Source organism: Vulpes lagopus, chromosome 19, assembly GCF_018345385.1.
Source record: "Vulpes lagopus strain Blue_001 chromosome 19, ASM1834538v1, whole genome shotgun sequence".
NCBI lineage: Eukaryota > Metazoa > Chordata > Mammalia > Carnivora > Canidae > Vulpes > Vulpes lagopus.
In genome coordinates this window covers 12,229,742-12,239,767 of record NC_054842.1, presented here as the reverse complement: position 1 = coordinate 12,239,767, position 10,026 = coordinate 12,229,742, and the positions used below count along the sequence as shown (strand labels likewise).

General features: G+C 39.9%; 1 pseudogene; it reads right to left on the bottom strand.

Moving 5' to 3' along the window:
* Positions 1–602: 602 nt before the first annotated feature.
* Positions 603–1,049, bottom strand: LOC121479067 (annotated as a pseudogene).
* Positions 1,050–10,026: the final 8,977 nt, after the last annotated feature.

The window sequence follows — 10,026 nt, the reverse complement described above, 5'->3', positions numbered from 1 at the left end:
TGCTTTGTCTTTCACGACCTTGATAGTTTTGAAGAGGACTGTGGAACCTCTCTAAATTTTGATTTGATGCTTCTTCAAGATAAAATTACGGCTACGTATTTTAGGCAGGAACACCATTGAAGTGATGTTGTGTCCTTTTCAGTGCATTTTACCAGAGGTACATGATTTCAATATGTCTAAATAATGGCAATGTTAAGTTTAATCACCTGGTAAGATGGTATCTGCTGGGTTTTTCCACTGTGAAATTACTATTTATTCCTTTGTAATTAATAAGCATCTTGTAGGGAGGTACTTTGAGACTATGCAAATACTCATCAATTTTTGCCCTACTAAATCAAAATTCATTGATGATGCTTTCTGACAATTATTACTGTGTTATTTGCCAAATGGTGATTTTCTATTTCCGTCATTCTTTTCTCTCTCTCTCTGTGTGTGTGTGTGTGTGTGTATGTGCTCGTAAACTTTATTTACACCTCATTTTATTGCATCAGTCACATTTAAGTCCTGGAGATTTGTGTTTATATACAGAATCCAGTACATTCCTAATTTTTTTTCAAAAACTAAAACAAAACAGGATGCAATTAATATGGCAGTTGGGAAGCTTAATGAACATCATGCTTCTGTGGGGGCTTGTCTGGGATTTTAGAGTGAACTGTATCCAAAGGCTGCCAGTGGCAACTCATGAGAGACTCATAGAGTTCCTCATTTTTCACAATAAATTCTTTGTTTCATTCCTCAAATCTCAAATGAAGAACTGGATCTTCCAGTTGGTCTTCATCTTGCTTTTCTGCCAGAGATGTACTTTCCTTAGGCATGACCAGAGTTGCAACTGGGTGCCTAGAGATCCCGTGCACAGAAAGGTTGCGTCCATTTTCATCTGCCACACAGTCATACTTATAGCCAGAAAGGGAGTAACCACTGTGCTTTTGCTCAAACCAGTTGCCTGAGTGCTAACCCTGGTAGGGCTGCATCTCAAGCTTTGCCCTTTTGCAGTGCCAGTAATAATTATTTTGTGGAGCTATGCCAAAACCTGCAAAACTCTCCTGCCTAGTAATTTATCCAGAAGCTTTACCAAATGAGACCAGTTTTTATGCCCATGTCAAAAATTCCAGCTCAGGTGGCCAAAAATCTCTTACCCCAGCAAATACCTCTCAGAACTTCCATCATTCTTTTTACATTTATTAATTGGACTTTACTATAAAAAAGAGTTGGTCCGTCTCTCAATTTATTTGCATATATTGGTATGGACCCATGAGTATTAATTTTATTCCATTATTATCATCATTGATTTTGCTGTTCAAATGGTCTCATCCTCTTTCAAAATATCTCAGCCCATCTGTTTCCTGTTGAGCTGAATTTCCAGCCACAGCCCCCTCAAACACCTACTCCCTGGTGTGCAGGGCAGGTTGTGGAGGCTTAGAGGCCAGGTTTCTGGGGGAATTCGCTGAGGCATTTTCCCAGCAAAGGCTGGATCCTCCTGGAATGGGCAGGTTCCAGCCAGAGGAAGTCAGTCATGGTTCCAGGGGCAGGGAGTTTCAGGAAGAGTTGAGTCTGGCCAGGTAGGCTCTGCTGTGATTCATCCTGCCCTCCATAGACCTACCCCAATCCTGACCCAGTAGCAGCACCAGCTGACCACTTCATGCCCTGCGTTTTTTCTTCTTGACCCCCTCTTCTCTGCCCACCTGCAGGGAGAGTGGCTGAGAAGTGCAGATGGCAGACAGGGAGGCAGCACTTGCCCAAATCCTTTGATACAGAGGAAGCACTCTCCTCCTGGGGTTTAGTTACCAGCTGTTCTCCACCGGCCCCAAAAGCAGCCAAAGCAGAGACAGTAGTGCATTGCAGTAAGAGAAACTACTTGAGGACAAGATGGACATCCCATCTTGAAGTGGGCTTGGGGGAGAAGGCACTGAACTCATCTTGTTTTTTAAGATGTGCAAGGATTATTCACCCTGGGAAGAGTCTGGACCCAACCCATGAAGCCAGACAGCCAGGATGCAGGGGTCCTCTCCTATAGGATACAATGCTGTTTCAGAATAGAGACCTTAAAATACATACTGTTCTCAGACACTGCTAACACACTTACATTATTAACACACTGGACACACCTACTATTACAGCAAAAAGTACACCACATTTTCAAGACAACTGCTTCTATTGTCAGCCAAGGACTAACTGCGAATCTGTGAAACTTTTGCTGGCAGCCTGACCCTTCCTGTCTTCCACCAGCCAAATCCAGGCCCATCTCCTCCCAGAAGTTTCCCCACATCTTTGTGGGCCTCCTTGATGCTCTGCTTTGGGCTTCCTGAGTCTGTAGGGGAAATATGGTTCAGGGGCAAGTCTGTCTCCCTACTAGACTGCAATTTCGTTCATCTGCACACAGAGTACCTGGTGCTACTCACACGGAGCCCAAGCTAGAGATCTGGGCAGGTGATGTGCTGACAGCCCAGCCAGCACTTGACAAATTAGCATTCTGACAGAAAAGCCCCAGATTGGCCCTGCCTCCAAATCTGTCTCACTCTATTTCTCTCTGTCTTCCTTAAACAGACTTCATCCCCTTCTGGGTTAAACCATGACAGGGTCAGTCTGGACTATCTCTAGGGCCTCAAAGTTGGAATTTCTAAACTGCAAACTTGCCCTCCAATTTAGAAGTTCTGGTAAAGCCCATGTTTACTCACATCGATTAGATGTCGCATCAGAATCTCAGACCAACTTCTTCCGATCATGCTCCATTGACTGCAACACAGGAAGGAAATTTTGCTCATCTCACCTCTTCCATTTCCTCTTTCTGTGCTGCCCCCACCAGCTGATCTCTTCCAGCCACCCAGACATGTCTCCCCTTTTGTACCTCTGTCCAGTGTGTTGTGTTCAGGACTTTGGGGGGAGGCTGCCTTTAGCTGAGGGAGGGAGGGTGTGTGTAACCTTTCCACCACATACAAATCCCTTGCCTTCCTACAAACATGTGTTTGAAATCAATGTATTTATTCATTTATCAAGATATCTTTAACCACATATTACACGTTAGAGTTCTCCAGATGTCTTCCCTGTGGATTGGGCGAAGCTGAGGTTATCACATCCAATTTGTAGACACAGTTGTCAAGGCTCAGAGAGGGTAAGTCACTTGCCTGGAAGTTGATAGGAGTCACCAGGGTCTTCTGGCTCCCATATCAGTGCTCTCTTGTCCAAAATGTATGTGAATATTCTGTGTAATTCTTTTCTCCTTCCTATTCCCCAACCCCTCCAACTCAGATCTAGTTAGCTATTCCAGGACAGAATTTATTTCTAACTCAGCTGAGGATCTCTCACACCAGGTAGTGATTGACACACAGCAGACACTCAATAAAAGTTTATTGAGGGAACACATGTTTCTATGTAGAAAGCCTTCCCAAGAAGTACCTACTCTTATCTAAGACTGGTCCTAATGCTTTTTATACACAGTCTCCAGTCCCTGGGGTTTCTCTGGGACACAGTTTCCCTGTCTGTAGAGCAGTTGTACAGAATTGGACTCGATGATGCCCATATTCCTGAAGTTATGATACCCTGCTATTGGCTCTGGGACTTGCACATGAAGACTGCTGTCTATGCTTTGGGAGCAATGATGCCACTAGCCTAAGGTCAGGGACAGCAAACAGAAGCAGCTGTGCATACTGTCAGGTAGAGAAGACAATACAGGGCTTGGAAATTGGTGTTTACAGCTAAGACTGGAAGTAAGTGATTGGCATGAACAGGCTGAGCTGTTGGCTCTCTGCCATCAATTCTATTCCTCTGATATTACTTTCTTTATTTACATGTTTTACTTAAATTCAATTTAATTAACATATACTGTATTATTAGTTTCAGAGATAGAATTCAGTGATTCATCAGTTGCATGCAACACCAAATGCTCATTGCTTCAAGTGCCTTCTTAATGACCATCACCTGGTTACCCCCCTCCTCTGACCCCTCCCCCCAGCAACCCTCAGTTTGTTTCCTATGATTAAGAGTCCCTTATGGTTTGTCTCCCTCTCTGATTTTGCCTTATTTTTCCCTCCCTTTCCCTATGTTCATCTGTTTTGTTTCTTGAATTCCACATATGAATGAAATCATATGGTATTTGTCTTTCTCTACTGACTAGTTTAGCATAATACCATCTAGTTTCAACCATATCGTTGCAAATGCCAAGATTTCATTCTTTTTGATGGCTGAGTAATATTCCATTGTACATATGTACCATGTCATCTTTATCCACTCACCTGTCAGTAGACATCTGGACTCCTCCCATATTTGACTATTGTGGACATTGCTGCTATAAACACTGGGGTGCAGGTGTCCTTTTGAATCACTATTTTTGTATCCTTTGGATAAATACCTAGTAGTGCAAGTGCTGGGTCATAAGGTAGCTCTATTTTCAACTTTTTGAGGAACATCCATACTGTTTTCCAGAGTGGTTGCACTAGTTTGCATTCCCAACAGTTTAAGAGAGTTCCCCTTTCTCCGCATCGTTACCCAGCATCTGCTGTTTCCTAAGTTGTTCACTTTAGCCATTCTGGCTGGTGTGAGATAGTATCCCTTTGTGGTTTTGATTTGTATTTCCCTGATGCCGAATGATGTTGAGTATTTTCTCATGTGTGTGTCGGCCATTTGTTTGTCTTCTATGGTGAAATGTCTATTCATGTTTTCTGCCCATTTCTTGATTGGATTTTTTGTTTTTTGGGTGTTGAGTTTGGTAAATTCTTTATAGATTTTGGATACTAGCCCTTTATTTGATATGTCATTTGTGAATATTTTCACCCATTTTATAGATTGCCTTTTAGTTTTGCTGACTGTTTCTTTTGCTGTGCAAAAGCTCTTTATCCTGATGAAGTCCCAATAGTTCATTTTTCCTTTAGTTTCTCTTGCCTTTGGAGACGTGTCTAGAAAGAAGTTGCTGTGCCCAAGGATCAAAGAGGTTGTTGCCTGCATTGTTACTCTTAGATTTTGACAAATTCCTGTCTCACACTTAGGTCTTTCATCCATTTTGAGTTTATTTTTGTTTATGATATAAGAATGTGATCCAGAGATGCCTGGGTGGCTCAGCGGTTGAGCGTCTGCCTTCAGCTCAGGGCGTGATCCCGGGGTCCAGGATCGAGTCCCACATCAGGCTCCTTGCAGGGATCCTGCTTCTCCCTCTGCCTATATCTCTGCCTTTCCCTCTCTGTGTCTCTCATGAATCAATCAATCAATCAATCTTTTTAAAAAACCAAAACAACAACAACAACAAAGAAAGTAGTGCAGTTTCATTCTTCTGCATGTGGCTGTCCAATTTTCCCAACACCATTTGTTGAAGAAACTGTCTTTTTTCCATTGGATATTCCTTCCTGCTTTGTCAAAGATTAGTTGACTATAAATGTCAATCCATTTCTGGGTTCTCTATTCTATTCTATTGATCTATGTATCTGTTTTTATTTTCATTTTTATTTTTATGCCAGTACCATACTGTCTTGGTGATTACAGCTTTATAATACAGCTTGAAGTCCAGAATTGTGATGCCTCCACTCTGGTTTTATATTTCAATATTCCTTTGGCTATTCAGGGTCTTCTGTGGTTCCATTCAAATTTTAGGATTGTTTGTTCCAGCTCTGTGAAAAATATTGATGGTATTTTGATAGAGATTGCATTGAATGAATGTGTAGGCTGCTTTGGGTAGCACAGACATTTTAACATTTGTTCTTCCAATCCATGAGCATGGAATGATTTTTCATTTCTTTGTGTCTTCCTCAATTTCTATCATAAGGGTTCTATGTTTTCAGAGTACAAATCCTTTCCCTCTTATTTGGTTAAGTTTATTCCTAGGTATCTCATGGCTTTTGGTGCAATTGTAAATTGGATCAATTCTTTAATTTCTCTTTCTTCTGCTGCATTGTTAGTGTATAGAAATGCAACTGACCTCTATGCATTGATTTTATATACCACCACTTTGCTGAATTCCTCTAACGGCTCTAGAAATTTTTTTTGCTGGAGTCTTTTGAGTTTTCTACATAGAGTATCATGTTGCCTGCGAAGAGTGAAAGTTTGAGTTCTTCTTTGCCAATTTGGATGCCTTTTATTTCTTTGTGTTGTCTGATAGCTGAAGCTAGAACTTCCAGTATTATGTTGAACAACAGTGGTGAGAGTGGACAAATCTGTTGTTTTCCTAACCTTAGGAGAAAAGCACTCAGTTTTTCCCTGTTGAGGAGGACATTTTCTGTGGGTTTTTCATATATGGCTTTTATGATACTGAGGTATGTTCCCTTGGTCTCTACTCAGTGGAGAGTTTTTATCAATGAAGTATACTGTATTTTGTCAAATGCTGTTTTATATTTATTGAGAGGAACATATAGTTCTTGTCCTTTCTTTAATTAATGTGGTATATCACACTGATTGATTTACACATGTTAAATCACCTTAGAGTGAGGAATAAATCCCACTGCATTGTGGTGAATAATCCTTTTAATGTACTGTTGAATCCTATTAGCTAGTATCTTGGTGAGAATTTTTGCATCCATGTTCATCAGTGATATTGATCTTTAATTCTCTTTTTTTAGTGCGGTCTTTTTTTAAAAAAAAATATTTATTTATTCAGAGAGAGAGATAGAGAGAGAGGCAAAGACACAGCCAGAGGGAGAAGGAGGCACCACGCAGAAAGCCCGACGTGGGACTCAATCCAGGGTCTCCAGGATCACACCCTGGGCTGCAGGCGGTGCTAAACTGCTACGCCACCGGGGCTGCCTATTTTTTAGTGGGGTCTTTTTCTGGTTTGGATAATACTGGCCTCATAGAATGAGTTTGGAAGTTTTCCTCCCATTTCTATTTTTTGACGCAGTTTCAGAAGGATAGGTATTAATTCTTTAAATGTTTGGTAGAATTCCACCATTCCAGCCATATGGACCTGGACTGTTGTTTGTTGAGAGATTTTTGATTACTGATTCAATTTTTTGGCGGGTTATGGATCTGTTCAGGTTTTCTATTTCTTCCTATTTCAGTTTTGGTAGTTTATATGTTCTAGGAATGCATCCATTTCTTCCAGATTGCCTAATTTGTTGGCATATAATTGCTCACAATATTCTCTTATAATTGTATTTCTTCAGTGTTGTTGTGATCTCTCCTCTCTCATTCATGGCTCTATTTATTTGAGTCCTTTCTCTTTCCTTTTTGGTAAGTCTGGTTAGAGGTTTATCAATCATTCTTTCAAAGAGCCAGCTCCTAGTTTCATTTATATGCTCTACTATTTTTTTATTTCTATATCATTGATTTTTGTTCTAATATTTCTTATTTCACTTCTCCTACTGGATTTAGGCTTTATTTGCTGTTCTTTTTCCAGCTCTTTTAGGTGTAAGATTAGGTTGTATATTTGAGACTTTTCTTGTTTCTTGAGAAAGTCCTGTATTGCTACATACTTCCCTCTTAGGACTGCATTTGCTGCATCCCAGAGGTTCTAAATGGTCATGTTTTCATTTTCATTTGCTTCCATGTATTTCTTAAATTATTTTTTTATTTCCTGGTTGTCCCATTCATTCTTCAATAGGATGCTCTTTAACCTCCATGTGTTTGTGGTCCTTTCAAATGTTTTCCTTTTTTTTAAAAAAGATTTTATTTATTTATTCATGAGAGACACACAGAAAGAGAAGCAGAGACACAAGCAGAGGGAGAAGCAGGCTCCATGCAGGGAGCCCCACGTGAGACTCGATCCTGGGTCTCCAGGATCACGCCCTGGGCCGAACACAAGCGCTAAAACATTGAGCCACCCAGGGATCCCCTTCCAAATGTTTTTCTTGTAGTTGACTTCAAGTTCTAAAGCATCATGGTCTGAAAATATGCATGGACTAATCTCAATCTTTTTATACTGCTTGACCTGATTTTTGACCTAGTATGTGGTCACTTCTGGAGAATTTTCCATGTGCATTCAAGAAGAATGTGTATTCTGCAGCTTTAAGATTAAATGCTCTGAATGTATCTGTTAAGTCCATCCAATCTAGTGTGTCATTCAAAGTCCTCGTTTTTTATTGATTTTGGCTTACACGATCTGTCCATTGGTGTGAGTGGAGTGTTAAAGTCCCCTGCTATTATTGTATTATTATCAATGTGTGTTTTTTATTTTTAAAAAAGATTTATTTATTTGAGAGAGAAAGAGCAAGAGAGAGTACATGAGCAGGGGTTGGGAGGAGGAAGATAAAAGGGAGAGAAAGAAGTAGACTCTGCTGAGCAGGGAACCTCATGCAGGAACCCCCAAGGATCCCAGGATCATGATCTAAGCTGAACACTCCCCTCGATGTGTTTCTTTAATTTTGTTATAAATTGGATTATATAATTGGCTGTTCCTAAGTTAGGGGAATAAATATTTACAATTATTAGAGCTTCTTGTTGGATAGAATTGTTTATTATAATATAGTGTCCTTCATTTCTCCTTATAGTCTTTGGTTTATTTTTATTTATTTATTTATTTTTTAGTCTTTGGTTTAGAATCTAGTTTGTCTAATATAAGGATGGCTACTCTAGCTTTCTTTTGATGCCCATTGGCATGATAAATTGTTGTCCACCCCTCACGTTCAATCTAGAGGTGTTTTTTAGTATAAATTGAGTCTCTTGTAAGCAGCATATCAATAGATCTTGGGTTTTTTTTTTTTTAAATCCATTCTGACACCCTGTGTCTTTTGACTGGAGCATTTAGTCTGTTTACATTCAGAATAATTATTGAAAGATATGAAGTTAGTGCCTTTGTATTACCTGTAAAGTCGCTGTTCCTGTAGATTGTCTCTGTTATTTTCTTGTCTTTGTTACTTTTGTGCTCTCTCTTTGCCCAAAGGATCCCCTTCAATATTTCTTGTAGGACTGATTTAGAGTTCACAAATTCCTTTACTTTTTGTTTGTCCTGGAAATTATTTATCTTTCCTTCTATTCTGAATGACAGCCTTGCTGGATAAAGTATCCTTGGCTGCATATTTTTCCCATTTAGCACATTGAGTATGTCATGTCAGTCCTTTCTGGCCTGTCAGGTCTCTGTGGATAGGTCTGCAGTCAGCCTTATGTTTCTCCTCTTGTAGGTTAAGGACCTCTTGTCTTGATCTGCTTTCAGGATTTTCTCTTTATCTTTGGAATTTGCAAGTCTCACTATTATATGTCAAAGCGTTGACTTATTTTTTATTGATGGGGGAGGGGTCTCAACCTCCTGGACTTGAATGCCTGTTTCCTTCCCCAGATTAGGGAAGTTTTTAGTTATAATCTGTTCAAATAGACCTTCTGTCCCTCTCTCTGCTCTTCATCTCTTGGGACCCCTATTGTCTGGATATTATTTCATTTTACAGAATCGCTGAGTTCTCAAAGTCTCCCTTCATGAACAGTAGCTGTCTTTCTTTTTCTCAGCTTCCTTATTCTCCATCATTTTATCTTCTATATCACTGACTCTCTCTTCTACCTCATGTGTCCTTGCTGTTAAAGCCTCTATTTGTGACTGCACCTCAGAAATAGCATTTTTAATTTTGTCCTGATTAGATTTTAGTTCTTTGATTTCTGCAGTAAGGGATTCTGTGGTGTCTTCTATGCTTTTTTCAAGCCCTACAAGTATCTTAATAATCATTGCTTTAAATTCTAGTTCAGACATTTTACTTATATCCATATTGATTACATCCCTGGAGGTGGGTATTACCTCCTGTTCTTTCTTTTGGGGTGAATTTCTCTGTCTAGTCATTATGTCCAGAAAAGAAAGGAGGAAAGACAAAGCAAAGCAAAGCAAAAGCAGCAGTAATAACAAAAACAACAAAAAAACTTCAAAAAGTGTTTCTGGTGTATGCTGTATACACTCTGCTCTTGTGTTTTGGCTGCTCTTTCCCCCTGGACCTTCCTCTACAGAGTTCCCCCTTGCTTGTAGTGGGGAGTGTTTGGACCTTTAAGTAGGTGTGTTTTGATTTGTTTGTCAAGAAAAGCCTGGCTTCTGCCATGTTCTCTCCCTCCAACTATGCAGATTGTTTCCTTAATCCTCGATCATCCTCCTAGTTGTTCAAAAATAGTTGAATGTTGATCCAGCTATATTTGAAG